This window comes from Dreissena polymorpha, chromosome 16 (assembly GCF_020536995.1).
Source record: "Dreissena polymorpha isolate Duluth1 chromosome 16, UMN_Dpol_1.0, whole genome shotgun sequence".
Taxonomy (NCBI): Eukaryota; Metazoa; Mollusca; class Bivalvia; order Myida; family Dreissenidae; genus Dreissena; species Dreissena polymorpha.
Genome location: NC_068370.1, coordinates 6800730 through 6817113, shown reverse-complemented (window position 1 = coordinate 6817113; position 16384 = coordinate 6800730). Strand labels below are relative to the sequence as shown.

General features: G+C 41.2%; 2 protein-coding genes across 8 annotated transcripts in view; both read left to right on the top strand.

Moving 5' to 3' along the window:
* LOC127861646 (RING finger and CHY zinc finger domain-containing protein 1-like) overlaps nucleotides 1-16384 on the top strand; it is a 473873-nt gene that overhangs the window by 234741 nt on the left and 222748 nt on the right. The gene's annotated exons all lie outside the window — the stretch shown is intronic.
* The window catches only part of LOC127861632 (para-nitrobenzyl esterase-like), a 59969-nt gene that overhangs the window by 27999 nt on the left and 15586 nt on the right, over nucleotides 1-16384 (top strand). For 3 of the 7 annotated variants that reach the window (XM_052400303.1, XM_052400305.1, XM_052400304.1), the window contains 6 exons: nucleotides 6530-6675; nucleotides 7557-7866; nucleotides 7985-8163; nucleotides 8465-8774; nucleotides 9172-9417; nucleotides 12805-12957. The gene's annotated coding sequence lies outside the window, so the exon portion shown is untranslated. The remainder of the gene's footprint in view (nucleotides 1-6529; nucleotides 6676-7556; nucleotides 7867-7984; nucleotides 8164-8464; nucleotides 8775-9171; nucleotides 9418-12804; nucleotides 12958-16384) is intronic. The other 4 variants (XM_052400299.1, XM_052400302.1, XM_052400301.1 and 1 more) reach the window with 4 other exon arrangements.

The window sequence follows — 16384 nt, the reverse complement described above, 5'->3', positions numbered from 1 at the left end:
TCTGGCAGTGCTTGCATCCACCACAAGGCAAATCGCCAGACCGGATCACACATGAACCCTCAGCAAACCCCTCCCTTTCCGGAATACGAGAGAGAGCATCTGCATTCGCATGCTTCCGGCCTGCTCTGTGTTGCAGCACCATATTAAACTGAGACAGCTCTTCCATCCACCTCGCCAGTTGTCCCTGTGGTTCCTTGAAACGCAACAACCAAGTCAAACTTGAGTGGTCAGTCCTGATTATGAAAGGCCTGCCTAACAAATAATGTCGAAATTGACGTGTGAAACGTACTACCGCCAACAGCTCCTTTCTGGTAGTACAATACCGTCTCTGCTCTTTGGTCAGGGCATAGCTACCGTAAGCTATCACCCGTTCCTCTCCATGTTGCAACTGAATTAATTCAGCTCCTATGGCGACGTCCGATGCGTCAGTATCCAGGATGAACTCATCATTCTGGTTTGGGAGCCCTAGTACCGGGGGAGATGTCAATGCCCTTTTCAAGGCATCAAAAGCATCCTGCTGTTCATCTTCCCACCGGAAGAGACTCTTGCCCGTTACCCGGTACAATGGCGCCGCTATATCCGAATAATTTTTTATAAAAACCCGGTGATAGTTTGCCAAACCGGTGAATCGTTCCACATCCTTCGAACACGTTGGTACTGGCCAATGTAAAACAACCTTAATATCAGTATCGGTCATGGCGATTTCATTGCTACTCACTCTGCGACCCAGAAACTCAATCTCACGCTGGAAAAGGACACATTTTTTGGCCTTCAGCTTCAAACCATGCAAGCGAAATCTGGCCAAAGCATCTCGAAGATTCGAAAGATGATGAGTGAAGGAGTTACCTAAAACCATGACGTCATCAAGGAAGGCCAACATTGTCTCCCAATTCAGACCCCTAAGAACCAGGTTCATTACCCGGGAATAGGTCGCAGGGGCATTGCAGAGTCCGAATCCCATTTTTACATGCTGGTATAGGCCATACTTGGTGACAAACGCCGTCTTCATCCGGTCTTCCTCCGCTATGTTCACCTGCCAGTAAGCTGAGTTGGCATCAAGCTTTGAAAACCAAATACTGCCTGCTAGCGTATCAAGACAATCATCAATCAAGGGTAAGGGGAACACATCCTTAACTGTGACGTCGTTCAATTTCCGGTAGTCAATGCACCACCTGACGCTACCGTCTCGCTTCCGGATCAGCACTGGCGCTGAGGACCACTCCGACGTCGATTCCTCGATCACACCGGCCCTCAACATCTTCTCAAGATGTGACTCCTCCTCCTTTACAAACATGGCGGGTGTCCGCCGCATACGCTCGGTGACAGGTAGGGCGTTTCCGGTATCTATAGTGTGAGAGATAGCCGTGAAATTTCCCAGGTCAAATTCGTCCCTGGCAAACACATCCTGATACTCAGTCAACAGGCCCGCCAGTTGCTTTCGCTCTAACTCATTAAGATGCTCTTCGGAACGTTCGTACAAATCCCGAATGTGCTCCGGTAATGCTTTCGTCATTACTGGATCCACAAGAGAGCAAGCTTGTACCCGGCATCCCCCTGCGTCTGGGGTGACAGAGTCATTGGAAAGATACTCTGCAACCGGATACGCCCTCGCAATAAGAAAGTTCTTTTTAACTAATTGCACGCGGTCCGTAGGGTTAAGTAGGCACAGTACGGGGTCCGAACCCGCAGACAGTACCACCCTAGGGACAAGCAACTTTGAATTGCCGAATGATTCCACCACATAGTCTGTCTCAAATTTAGACATATTGCATTTCACCCTTACAACAGAATTGGGGGGTATCACTCTTCTCTTCCCCACTCGCACCTCAGCGACCCGTGGTTGTCCGTCTGTTGACCCAGAATTAAGGCTCAGAACCTGTCCATCAAATATTAAAGTGGCCTCCGCCATGTTAAGGATGGCTTTTCCCGTATTGACCAGAATATCAAATCCAAGAAGCATATCTGTGTCAATCGGGGCTACGTACAATTGTTCTTTGTACCAACAATTGCCAATTTTCAACTTAATTGGGCCCACAATAAAACCTTGCATGGACATGTCCTTGCCCGCAGTCAACAGCTTAACGTCGCGTAATTTAGGAGGAGGGTGCTTCATGGACTTATAAACTTTTTCGGATATGATGCTGACCTCGGACGCAGAGTCAACAATAGCATTAACTACAATGTCCCCCACCTGCACATTCATGTAGAACAGGGAAATTGAACTTGTATGGCTTACACGAACTACTTCCTGTTGGACCGACTGTTTAGCCGGTACAGGCATCTTCTCCTTTTTGGCCGCGGACGTCAAGGTCGGACATGGGCCGCAGTGCCCGACCTTCTCTAGTTTAAATCTCTTTGTGGGGCTTGATTGGGCATTGGGCATTCCCGTTGGAAATGGCCCACAGTGCCACATTTAAAACAAGCTCCATTGTTCCTATTGCCAGGGGCGGGGTTGGGCCTTGGGCATTCGCGTTGGAAATGGCCCACAGTGCCACACCTAAAACAAGCTCCCTTGTTTCTATTATCGGGTCTCCTACCGAGACCTTGAGGCTGACGTACGTCAGGGTTCACCGCCGGCTGGTAGGGATACCCTCGATTGACGAAAGGATTATTCCCTCTCCCTCCGGCGCCCCTTCCGTAGGCGTTAGGCCCTTGATACCCCCTTCCGCCACCTCTACCTCCATTAAACATTCCCTGACGTTGGGTATTGTATCCTTGGTTTGGAGCGTTCCCTGGAAAGGGACCTGCTCGTTGCCCACCATTTGCTCCACCTGTCCCAGGACGGTTAAATGGAACTGGCGGTTTGACATGGGAATCAATACCCGAACTTCCACAAGAGATATTCAGTTTTTCAACCGCACCTTGTAATTGGGCCATCACTTGTGTTAGTTTATCAACAGCCAACCCACTTACAGGCTGGGTTGTCTGCTCTGGGTTCACTATGTGAACCCGCTTAGTCTCGTCCGATTTCCCTTTATGACCATCCCTTTGAGAAGGGGCACAAGCCAATTGAATATGGTTAAACATTTTAATTTTTTCAATGGCCTCTCCAATCGACTTCGGTTGCTGAATGCTCACCTGTCGGCCGGTTTCTCTGTCCTGTAACCCGTGGCAGAATTTTGCCACTGCCTGCTCGGTGGCGTATACTTGGGGCAGATCTCGGAATGCCTTAGTGGCTAGCGTGAGTACGCGATCCGACCACTCATCCAATGATTCTCCTACTCCCTGAGAAATTGCCTGAAAACGCCCTTGCGCAGTAGCAGGGAGCTCTTTGGCATCGAAACGCTCTTCCAGACGATGCAGTAATTCCTTATAAGGGACAGTTTTCCTGCCGTCAGTTAATACAGCATAGAAGTCCGCAGCTTTTCCCACCAAACACCAAACCAACCCATCAGCGCACTCATCATCTGACCATTGGTGCAAATTGGCATAGCGCTCGAACTTGCCCCGGAAAACTGGCCAATTGCTTCGACCGTCAAACTGTAAGGTTTTAGGCATTCGGGTAATCACATCCCGAGTAGCAGGGTTTGGTGTAGTTGCAGGCAGGAGCGCAATAGGAAGGCTCGGTATTACCGGCGGGTTGATGAGCGCCAGAGTAGCCTGCTGATTGGGTAGGCTAGGTGGGTTTATGGGCACAGGCTGATTTTGTACCGGTTGATTAATGGGTACCAATGTAGCAGGCTGATTGTACATGCTAGGTTGGTTGTTGGGTACCTGGTAAGCAGACTGATTTTGTACCGGTTGGTTGATGGGTACCAACGTAGCAGGCTGATTGTACATGCTAGGTTGGTTGTTGGGTACCTGGTAAGCAGGCTGATTTTGTACCGGTTGGTTGATGGGTACCAACGTAGCAGGCTGATTGTACATGCTAGGTTGGTAGATAGGTACCAGGTTAGCAGGCTGATTTGGTACCGGTTGGTTGATGGGTACCAACGTAGCAGGCTGATTATACATGCTAGGTTGGTTGTTGGGTACCTGGTAAGCAGGCTGATTTTGTACCGGTTGGTTGATGGGTACCTGGTTAGCGGGCTGATTGTATACGCTTGGTTGATTGATGGGTACCTGGTTGGATAGCACAGACCCATGATTTGGAAAAATAAAGTAAGGTGTGCTTGTGGTCGGAGGATTGGGAAGTTCTTGCAATGCCTTCATGAGGGTTGCTTGGGGTAGGGACGTCTCAATTTTTCCTCCAAATGCGCCCTGGTGCACGCGTGATGGGTATGTGGGGGAAGGTTCTTCGGTTTTATAGGCGACTGGACTGCGCCACCTAAGACCCGCCTCGCTGTCTGCTCTTCCCCACGGCAACTTCTGTTCCCTACGTCCAGCGGGGGTATGAGATAAATATCGGGGTATGGGGGTTTGAGACAAAGTCTGCAAGGAAAGGAAAGGTCTTGGCCTGGAGGAGGGGCTGGGTGTTGATATTTGGTCTGGACCAGCCAATTGGTGTTGGACAGGAATGGGAAGTGATCTTTGGACCAGGGGTTGTGACCAATTTTGCAACTGCGATTGCAGTTCCGAAATACTCTCCTCCAGGGTGTTAATCTCTGCGGCAAGCGCAGCCCTTTCTCGTGCGTCTGGCCGGTTCCTTGGCGCACCTAACCCCCACCCCCCGTGTGGGACTAACTCACCAGTATACAACCGCCCCATATCTTCCTCATCTTCATCCAAGGTTATTGCAAATAACCTTGGATTCGGACGGAAGTCCAGCATCTGCATGACCTCTTCATCCAGAGGTCGCCGCATTAGTATTCCCAGAGATTCGGGATATACGTTACCCGCATTCTCCCGGAGATTTACAATGGCTTTAGCCAATTTCGGTCCAATCCCCGGAACGGAGGTCAAAACATGAGGAGGGTCAAAGTTTACCTGTACCATTCTGTAAGATACCGTTGTCCTTGGTGTGGCGGGTTTACTGCCCATATCCGCCATTTAAGTTTTAAATGTTTGGCAGACAACAACAACAAAAAAAAACAAACCAAAAAAAACAACAACAGGAATTCAAGAAAGAAAAATCCGTGTGACAATGACAATGAAAATAATGTAAAAAACGTTTACCTTTAACCTATAACTATCTCAGACTGGCCCACCTACCACGTGAACTCAAAAATTTCCCATATCCATTATTAATTGAGAAATTTACAATGAAGGAAATTTAAACAAAAACAAAAAAACAAAAAACGGACTGGAAGTTACTAAATCCTAAAAATTCCTAAATATAAAACTTGTGCTAAAATGGTAAGGACAATAAAAACGTTTTTCAAAAGAAACAATAAATTTCCCACCAAATACCTAACTTCCACGTGAGCTTAAGCCCTAAACTGTGGTAACAACAACACAGATGGCCGACACGGACGAGTTAACACGTGGCCGGGAAATTCAAATATTTTTTACAATTTAATACAATAATAATAGCAGAAATAGCGTTGCTATAAGATTTGATAGCTAAATCAAGCGTGGATTCGATGTAGCATGGTTCAATCCCCTATTTTTCAATTTTTCAAACACGTGGTCAAGCCAAAAGATACAACCTAAAAAACACAAGACGACACTAAAACCCCATCCGTACTACCAATAAAGTGTTTCTCTAGGTTTGCTTTTGCTTGGGGGTTTGAGTACTGGTAATCTATCAGGATAACACTTAAAACTATAACACTTACGTTATGTTGAAACGCGACGTTCTTCTTAGTATTCTTCGCACAGTCAGAGACAACCTTTCTCGGCCGTAGTCCAGCAAGAAGAGGAACGAGAATCTCGTCCCGCGCCTCGATCTTTTGGAACTCATTCCTCGTGCCTCGGCTAACTTCCACCAATCATGCTTGCAGCGGCCAGTTCCCTCTTCGCAAGCGACTGGTGCCCGGCACAACAGTTCTGTTAACCCTTCGATTCAGTGAAAGTAATAAACGGAGAAAAAAAACATTTTTTTAAATTGTATTATTCATAACAGTAACACAATTGTATTGGTTGTGTGTTGTACATATTTGATATCTGATACGCAAACATATTCTTGAAGTGAAATATTTTGCCAACAATAGTTCTTCCCCATAGTAAATACTGGAAACCATACATTATCCTACCGCACCCCAAATTCGACGACACCTAAATTCGACGATGTTCTATTTATATTGATTAAATGGATGATTATTGTCTTTGAATCATTTCAAAGTAATACAGCCGAGTTTAAAATTATTATTTTCTGCTATTAAACATTTCATTATTTCTTTCATTATTTGCTAAATATTGCTTCATGTAACCGTTACATCGTCGAATTTCGGTCCATTACATTCGGTTCTTTACACCCTTCGAATTTGGGTCACACTGGGATATTGCATACATGCATCTAGTCCAAATTTTTGACGCTCTTAAATATTAAGCTACTTTTTATATGGGTAAAGTATCTCGCGCGTCTTATAAATAAGACTAACATGCATCATGCAGAGATCTCCCTCTGGTTTAGTTCAAACCTGTATATTTTAGTTTGATTGCATAGGACTTATTTGAAAAAGCTGTAAATTTTGTTTCCGGTGCCTAGAACCAGTACTTAGTGTCTATAGGGAAGATCTAAAGAACGCTTTCACAGTGGGGATCGAACCCGTGACCTCCTGGTTGCTAGGCGGACACCATATCCTTTACGCCACAGCTACCTCAGTGTTTGGGGTAACGGTACAGTTTGTCAAGGTATTCCGAATCATTAGGCATTCTGAATCCACATTTTCATTTAAAAAGTCTTAACGTTTGGTAAGCGATTTGAAAGGTTATTGTTGTTTCTAAAAATTTAATCCCCCAGCCTGTAAAGAATGGAGAATCATTGTTTTTGATGAAAATGTTGATTCAGAATGCCTAATGATACCTGTACCCTGAGGCGGGGGAAATAGGGCATCATTTAAAAAAAAATTTTGGACTTTAAACCAAACATGAGAAACAATATAATATGTTTTTTAATCACTTGATTAGTATTTATTACCGCCAAATTAAATACATAACAATTCTATTTAGTTTTAAACATTTTAAACTTGACAATTCTGGGTCTAGGGCAATTAATTTGCTTGAGTGTCGGGTGAATTTTTATCTGCGGAAAAATTAATACTTTTTTGTTGAGGGAATGGGGTCTTATTTTGGCCAAGTCTTGAATCGTTATAAGACGGTATATAATATTATATTTACCTGTCAATAATATCTGCAAGGGGAGTTAGACAGTATAGATTGATATATACATGTACATGGTCACTCTTAATGTCACTCAAATAGATAAAGTAATCAGTATTGCTATTTAATGGTATGTTTTTTTCATGAGAATAAACTTAAGGTTAATAGTGATTACTTTGTAAAATAAAACAAAGCATGTGCAAATATTGCAATAAAATATTCATTTTTAACACCATTAAAAAAAAGTTAACAATATCTATACACATTCCTTGGTATTTTACCCTAGCATAACAGCTTCAATCACATAATCATTATTTCAATCAATTAACTGGGTCCGTTATCTCATCATCTCTTAATAAATCATATATATTGATAGCCACCTGCTTCGTACACATTTCAAACTAATATTTCAGACACCAAACGCAAAGCCTATCCCAAGGCAATGCCCAATTTGCGTGGTAAAAGGCAACACGACTGTGTACCTCCGGGTAACAGACCACGTTCGCTGGGTGCAAGCGCTGACGGCAGACCCCATGAAGCCGTTGATGTCAGAGGCACGTGCTAAGACCGGTCCGAAAGTGAAGAAGACAAAGCCGAGGAATTACTACTCTTGCTGGCTGTGCGACCGGTCGGTGATTGACCGGCTGCGTCATCTAGAACAGGAGCACAAAATGGAGGCTGGGACATTCAATTTTGTTTACACAAGAGGGCCGTTTCCGGAAAGTAAGTGTTAAATTGTGTTCGTGTGGTTTTTGTATTTAATTTCTCATATTTCTATCAATGTCAAATACAAAACCATACCAAACGATTTGTAACTTTTACATTTAAACGTCATTTACAGGTCGCGAAAACTTCAGGAAAGGTGACCAGCAGACTCGCCACTCATGATGACTCGGCATAGGAGGATGAGAAGGTGGAGGATGAGGAGGAGGAGGAAGAGGACTTTTCATTCCTAATGCGGAAATACTGCCTGAGCCTGGAACCCAATGCAAGGGTGATGCATGGTCGGAGAAGCTGCAAGTAACAATATGGATTGCTTATATAGTGTAAAGTTTTGAGTCCGTTTTCGGGGTAGAACCAGTACTTGGTGCATTAAGCCCTGTTTTCCCAGATTTTTTTTTAATTATATACATTTCAATTGATAGTCATTATTATTGCAACATGTATATATATTAAAAACCGTGAGGAAATATATATAAGTACATTAAAATTTAAGATAAATATTATTTATTTATAATACTTTGGAATTACTGGTTGTTAGTTAAATTATATGCGATTTCACCATCTAGCATAGAATATCATCCAATAATACTTGTTGCAGTTTCAATCGTTGACTCATATGTAGACTACTGTAGTCTACATGTTCCTGCGGAGCAGGCCAGGTGGGTTGGCAAACGAGTCGAAAACACAAGAGGTCAACATGAAGATCAACCGGTTCCTGGCCCTGTCTGGCTACTTGGAAGGAGTGGTGTTGAGTGACATGCTGTTGTGGATGGGCCATATGGAGGTCCACGACAGTTCCTCAACACCACTCACCAGCTGAAGACGGTGCGGAATGCACTAACGGCAATCAAGAACTTCCTAAAGTGGTGCGAGGGAATGGTCTAGCGGACGCCCGCACATTGAACAATGTAAGCGTAAACTTAGGATTTGATTTATGTAAATTATTCATTCTTCTTGGACATCTACTTATTAATGTTTTGGCGTTGGCGTCTTTCTGTCTGTTCTTCCGTCCATCTTTCCGTCCGTCCAGCACTTTTGTGTCGAGAGCCATATCTTGAAAGTGCTTTGGCCGATTTCATTGAAACTTGGTATGAGTATATATATGGATAAGAGGACGATGCACGCCAAATGGCATTGTACACAGTCTGTTAATTACGGGGTTTTGGCCCTTTGTATCTTGAAAAAATGCTTTTTTGAGTGTCAAATATAACACTTTTGTGTCCAGAAGCATATTGGCGGGGGATATCAATTCAACAAATTTGCTTGTTTAGCTTTATTTTTTTTCGGCCGATCTCCTTCTCACAGGCTTCCTGACCTCAACCTGCCTGGATAAGAGCCGTCGCGAGGTTGTTCGGAGGGTAGAGGAGAGTGCGGCCATCCTGACGGACGCAAACCTGGAGCGCCACTTCACTGAGAGTGAGCATGTAGTGAAAACGATCAAGGTGATCCAGGAGCCCCCAGCTGGCACACCTGACAGATATTCGGGGAATAATCATTAAACTGATAGCGCTCTATAACGCCTCCTGAACTGGCAAGTATACAAACCTGAGGGTATGTAATATAAATAAGCCTAGTATTGATTCGAAAAGATAACCCTAAATTACTTTTCAGACCAGAGTTGTTTTTCAGTAGCAATTGCATAGAATTGAATGAAACTTGAAGTTAATAGGCATTAAAATTGGGTTTATTTAAGTATACAACAAAGCTGTTCGCCTGTTAATTGACCGACTTGTCTTATGTATAATATTTTTACCAGATTGTTACCTTGAAGACAGATAAACTATAATGCAAAAGTTCATTTTGACATTCCAAATTGGGGAAAGGCCTTGAAGCCATTGTAAAATTAAACTGTTATGGCCCCTTAATTGATTGAAAATGTCAAATTTCTGTCTGCATATGTTGGTGTATGAATTTAGTGAAATTCAAATTAGATCAAATTTGTTATCATTTTTCAGTGGTTCTTGCATAAGAGTCATCAGGATGATTTAGTCATTTCAGAGATGTACCCTTTATAGCTCAACTTGAGTTATTGTTGCTGGTCTTTGTCTGTTTTGCGATGTGTGTCTATATGTCAACATTTTTACTTAAACAATATCTCCTACTAAACCTTTGGGCAAAGCTTGATGAAACTGGCAGGAATATTCCTGGCATGAAGCTCCTTCAATGTTGCTCCAAGAATTGTTTTCCATGAAATCCTTGTTGCCCTGGCAACCAAAAGGAAAAACTTAAAAAATCTACTCTGAAACTGCAAGGCCTTGGGCTGAGATATTTAGCATGAAACATTGTGTGGTGGACCTTTACCTGTGGGCAAGTCGATTTTTTGTCGAGCCCACTTATGGAGAGCTCGACATATTTGTCACAGTTGGCGGTTTGGTGTATGTGGATCAGTCCGTCAGTATGAAAGTCCGGGTTAGGCTTGTCTGGAGCGTAAGTCTGTTATTGATTGGAGGAATTTCAAATAACTTACAATAAATGTTCACAATCATGACACGGCCGGTCACTGCTCAAGAAAACGTCAATATCTCAAAGGTCAAGGTCACACTTTGAGTTCAAATGTCAAAAATGGCCATAAATGACCTTGTCTGGGCCATTATTATGTCATTCATTGTCAGAATTAAATTCAATTTAAAATCATGTGTTCACCATAATTTGACGGTGTTGCATGGGAAGGAATAATGTCGAAATCTCGAAGGTCAAGGTCACACTTTTAGTTCAAAAGTAAAAAATGGCCATAAATGAGCTTGTCCGGGCCATAACTGTGTCATTCATTGTAAGATTTTAAAATCATTAAGCACATTTGTTCACCATCACTCGACGGTGTGTCATAAGAAAGAATTACGTCAAAATCTCCAAACTCAAGATTACACTTAAGAGTTCAAAGGTTAATTGGTGGGACTTGTACCATGATTGTTCAAACTATGTTCCTGGGGTCAAAATTGCCCCACTGGGGAGGGAAATGTAATTTCCTTATTAGTATATTAAAAAACCTCAAAAACAAAAATTTTCTCATAAATCACAAGGCCTAGAGCAAAGATATTTGACATGAAAGTTCATCTTGTGGACCTTCACCAAGATTGTTCAAGTATCATTGGATCATATTTGCCCCACCCTCGGATCAAATTTGTTTTCCTTCTATAATATATATATAATGAACACTTAAAAATATTCTTCTCAAAAACTGCAGTGCGAACATACATATTTTGCATAAAACATCATCTGGTGAACTTCTATACAGATTTTTAAAATTATCAGCTGGGGGTACCAATGATAAATTCATTGAATTTACCTGCTAAGATTCATTTGCTTTGTGGAAATGCAATAACTTGCAATGTTTTTAAAGTGATTGAATGGTTCAACATTAACATAAAATTAAAAAGAAAAAAACTATTTCATACATCATATTATACTTATAAAAAGCCATAATTGTAATGCTTTCATGGAAAAAAATGAATGTTTGCTTAATTTTCAAAAATATTAATAAATCTTTAATGTTGAGGATTCTTCATAAAGGTTTTACGTGTGCACAGAATGTTATGGTAATCTCCAAAGCATTCCCATTACAAAATACATCCGATGTCTATGGATAAGTTATTTTTATGCCCCCTTTCGAAGAAAAGGGGGTATATAGTTTTCGCACTGTCTGTCAGTCTGTCACACTTTTCGTGTCCGCTTTCTAATTCAAATAATTTTCATTCGATCTTTACCAAACTTGGTCAGAAGTTGTGTCTAGACAATATCTAGGTCAAGTTCGAATTTGGGTCATGCCGGGTCAAAAACTAGGTCACGGGGTCACTTAGTGCATTTCAAGGATTTAGCATGGTGTCTGCTCTCTAATTGAAGTAGTTTGCATCAACATTCATGCGCCTGTCAAGTATCGGGCACTCAGCGTGAGAGTCGCGCATTTACGCAGCAAAACACCCTCTCACACAGCCAAATCTTATGCTCTCCTTTTTTTATACGCCCGTTTTTAAAAACGGGACGTATTATAGTTTCACCCTTGGCGGACGGCGTCCACAGCAGTGTCCGCTCTCTAATTTAAATTGTTTTCATCCGATCTTCACCAAACTTGGTCAGAAGTTGTTTCTAGACAATATCTATGTCAAGTTCAAATATGGGTCATGCCGGGTCAAAAACTAGGTCACGAGGTCACTTAGTGCATTTCAAGGATTTAGCATGGTGTCTGCTTTCTAATTGAAGTAGATTTCACCCGATCTTCACCAAATTTGGTCAGAAGTTGTGTCTAGATGATATGTAGGTCAAGTTGGAATATGGGTCATGCAGGGTCAAAAACGAGGTCACAAGGTCACATATTGCATTTCAAGTATTTAGCATAGTGTCCGCTCTCTTATTGAAGTAGTTATACTAAATGATATCTAGGTCAAGTTTAAATACGGGTCATGCCGGGTCAATAACTAGGTCTCGAGGTCACTTAGTGCATTTCAAGCATTGAGCATGGTGTCCAAAACCTTCGAACGGGCATATCTTGTGACAGTTTGGCACTCTTGTTTAAAACTGACGATGCATGAAACTATTTTCACTCATATTTTTTATGTAATTTAAATGCCAAAATTTAGAAAATGCATATGAATGTGAAACGAAACTGTAAGTAAGTAAATAGTGTTACAGTTACTGTACAAACAACCCATTTTTCAAAAGAAGCGTTTTTTTTTTGTAAACTGTACTGATGGTTTTGCTAGTTATGCCATAGGTTGTTGATAACTCGCGTTTGTTCAGCTAATTTCATTATTTCTTTTATAGCCATTAATGTGTTATCATGGTCATTGACGTGAACAAAAGCAAACTGTTATTTTTACAGCATCCAGTAAAAATACCCATATTGTAAATCACACGGGTACTACTGCTCTAATGTTTGATCAAGAATGCATCTAATGGATAATCAAACTAGTGGTTTCACTCAATTGATTTTTGCATATATAGGTAGGTGTACCTAGAGATTGAGCTGGAGACAGTGAAGGTGCTGACCTCTGTGTGGAACACTTAGAAGCTGGCAAGTTTTCATATTGAAGGGTATGGTTCCCAACCGCCCATCACACACAGAATGTAGCTTGTCGTCTTCCGCAGTAAAAACTGGTTAGTGCTCCACAATGCGATACCTGGTTCATATGTTAGTTGCTTGAGTATTAATTATTATTATCAAGATTATCTTGTTTTATATTTCTTGATTATTTGCTATTATATCCCCAGAAACATAGTATAGTGGGGTATATAGGAGTGACCTTGTCTGTCTGTCGATGGCTCTGTATTAAGTGTCCCCTCTCTAATTCAAGGTGTTTATTGGATCTTCACCAAACTTGGTCATAAGTTGTATGTAGATGATGTCTAGGTCAAGTTTGAATATAGGTCATGCCGGGTCAAAAACTAGGTCACGGGGTCACTTAGTGCGTTTAAAACATTCATCATGCTGTCCGCTCTGTAATTTAAGTAGTTTTCATCCAATCTTCACCAAACTTGGTTAGAATTTTATCTAGATGATCTCTAGGCCAAGTTTTAACATGGGCAATGCCGGGCTAAAAACTAGGTCACAGGGTCACTTTGTGCGTTTTTTAGCATTCAGTATGGTATCTGCTCTCTAATTCAAGTAGTTTTCATCCGATCTTCTCCAAACTTGGTCAGAAGTTTAATCTAGATGATCTCTAGGCCAACTTCAAACGTGGGCCATGCCGGGCCGAAAAATTAGGTCACATGGATTTTGACTTTAGGTCCTATAACACTGGCTTGCGACACCTGTCGACAGGCTTTCAACACAAATTTTTGGAATAAATAGTGACTGAATATCTATCTAAGTTTGGTTGTGAGTTTATCTGGGCCATAACTATGTCATTCATTGTGAGATTAAACAAAAAAAATGCACATTTGTTTACCATCATTGAACGGTGTGTCATGCCAAAGAATTGTCGATATCTCTGAGGTTAAGGTCACAATTGCATAATAACTCTAAAAATCGCCAAACATGTAAATATGTTTTTAGCCGGATTTTTTTCGAAAAAATCTCGGCTTATAGATTGATGTTGTCGGGCGGGCGGGGGGGCGGGGGGGGCGGGCGGGCGGGCGGGCGGCGTGCTCGAAAATGTTAAAGTTCTTATTTCATGGTATAACTTTGGTATGCTTGGACCTAGAGTCTTCAAACTTGACATGAAGGTTGGCCAGGATTAACAGATGACCACTGGTCATTTCAAGGTCATTCATTTGAAGGTCAAGGTCACTGTGACCTTCAATATAAAAAATGTTAAAGTTGTTATAACTTTGGTATGCTTGGACCTAGAGTCTTGAAACTTGACATGAAGGTTGGCCATAACTAGTTAGTAACCACTGGTCATTTCAAGGTCATTCATTTGAAGGTCAAGGTCACTGTGACCTTGAATGTAAAAATGTTAAAGTTCTTATTTCATGGTATAACTTTGGTATGCTTGGACCTAGAGTCTTCAAACTTGACATGAAGGTTGGCCAGGATTAACAAATGACCACTGGTCATTTCAAGGTCATTCATTTGAAGGTGAAGGTCACTGTGACCTTCAATATAAAAATGTTAAAGTTGTTATAACTTTGGTATGCTTGGACCTAGAGTCTTGAAACTTGACATGAAGGTTGGCCAGAACTAGTAAGTAACCACTGGACATTTCAAGGTCATTCATTTGAAGGTCAAGGTCACTGTGACCTTGAATGTAAAAATGTTAAAGTTGTTATAACTTTGGTAAGCTTGGACCTAGAGTCTTGAAACTTGACATGAAGGTTGGCCAGAACTAGTAAGTAACCACTGGACATTTCAAGGTCATTCATTTGAAGGTCAAGGTCACTGTGACCTTGAATGTAAAAATGTTAAAGTTCTTATTTCATGTTATAACTTTGGTATGCTTGTACCTAGAGTCTTCAAACTTGAAATAAAGATTGGCCAGTACTAGAAGATGACCACTGGTCATTTCAATGTCATTCATTTGAAGGTCAAGGTCACTGTGACCTTAAATGTTAAAATGTTAAAATTGTTATAACTTTGGTATGCTTGGACATAGAGTCTTCAAACTTGACATGAAGGTTTGCAAGCACACTTAGATGACCACTGGTCATTTCAAGGTCATTCATTCTAAGGTCAAGGTCACTGTGACCTTGAATGTAAAAATGTTAAAGTTCTTATAACTTTGGTAGGTAAAAATGTTAAAGTTCTTATTCCATGTTATAACTTTGGTATGCTTGTACCTAGAGTCTTCAAACTTGACATAAAGGTTGGCCAGTACTAGAAGATCACCACTGCTCATTTCAATGTCATTCATTTGAAGGTCAAGGTCACTGTGACCTTCAATGTTAAAATGTTAAAATTGTTATAACTTTGGTATGCTTGGACCTAGAATCTCAAACTTGACGTAAAGGTTTGCAAGCACACTTAGATGACCACTGGTCATTTCAAGGTCATTCATTTCAATGTCATTCATTTGAAGGTCAAGGTCACTGTGAACTTAAATGTTAAAATGTTAAAATTGTTGTAACTTTGGTTATTGTTGTTCATGTATATGCATGCATTCAAAACATAACACAAGGTTTGCTCATGCCTTGAAAAGTACTTACATTTCATTTTGACCTTTGAACAATATTTCAGTAATTTAAGTATTGCATTGACAAAAACACGAAAGGTACTTTCCTGTCATTTAAATCAAAAATCCGGCTTCAATGCGGTCATCTCCGACCGCGGAACTCTTGTTCTTATCTTGTGAAGACAGCATGCAAAATATTCTGTGTCAATGCGGTATGTGGGGTTATTCCTGGTATATTGGAGTCTGTATGTTGGTTGGTCTGTTGTGGATTTGTCTATCCATTCAAACTTGTAAATATGTGATCAGCATGAAAAGAAGATTTTCAAAACACAATTTTTATTTGCATTGATTTCACATCCAAGAGTAATGGTCTTGATTCCTTGATCCTCGCTCATAAACATTCACAGGGACAGCAGGGGTATTTTATTATTGTTTATGACCAAGTTTGTATTATATTTGTTTTGAAAGTGTGATCTTTTTAATGGATAAATAGATAGATTGAACAAAATTAATTTATTATGCCCTCCTTCGAAGAAGAGGGGGTTAATTGTTTTGCACATGTCGGTCAGACCGTCCATCAAATGGTTTCCGGATGATAACTCAAGAACGCATAGGTACATTAATCATGACTGGCAAATGACCCCTTCAATTATCAGTTCACTAGGTCAAAGGTCAAGGTCACAGTGACTCGAAACGGTAAAATGGTTTGTGGATGATAACTCAAGAAAGTTTAAGCCTAGGATCATGAAACTTCATAGGTACATTGATCATGACTGGTAGAAGACCCCTTTTGATTTCCAGGTCTCTAGGTCAAAGGTCAAGGTCACAGTGACCTGAAGCAGTAAAATGGTTTCCGAATGATATATATATATATATAATTAGCTATTGATACTTAAGTGAGAGTGATTACATGAGTATTCACACAATGGCTGCCACTACAACTGTACAAAAGAATGACACTCACAGTTCTCACC